We start from the raw sequence: 486 nt of genomic DNA on the forward strand, positions 1-486 counted from the left end.
GGATTTCAATCTAGCACACTGGAAATAAGTTTAAATAAACATGAACCTTTCTTTCCAGTTTATTATATATAGGTATTATGTTTGAGAGTCTGCTTCTATATTAAATGAAAAATGTCTCAGAAAAAATAATAGGATCAATCAGCAGAAACATAAGCTATATGTAGTAAATCATCATCTACCATAGAACAGGCATAGAGCAAATAGGTGATTAGAATTACCTTGATAGAATTGTGATTATGATTGAATAATATATTGATCTAGATGGATAGAAGTGGTTGGCATAATATATCTGAGAATTACTTGTTGGATGACACAATAGACTGGCAGAAAAAATACTGTAATATCAGTTAAAACAATGTCTCTTCATTTTTATTTAAGTCATTTGTAGCCTTTATATAAGTCAAACATTTTATTATTGGTACTGTTTAAAAATGACTGAATCCTATTTTCTTTACTCCAGTGTTATAGAATAAAAGATTTAATTTC

The sequence above is a fragment of the Pyxicephalus adspersus genome, chromosome 4 (genome assembly GCF_032062135.1).
Source record: "Pyxicephalus adspersus chromosome 4, UCB_Pads_2.0, whole genome shotgun sequence".
In the NCBI taxonomy this organism is placed as follows: Eukaryota; Metazoa; Chordata; class Amphibia; order Anura; family Pyxicephalidae; genus Pyxicephalus; species Pyxicephalus adspersus.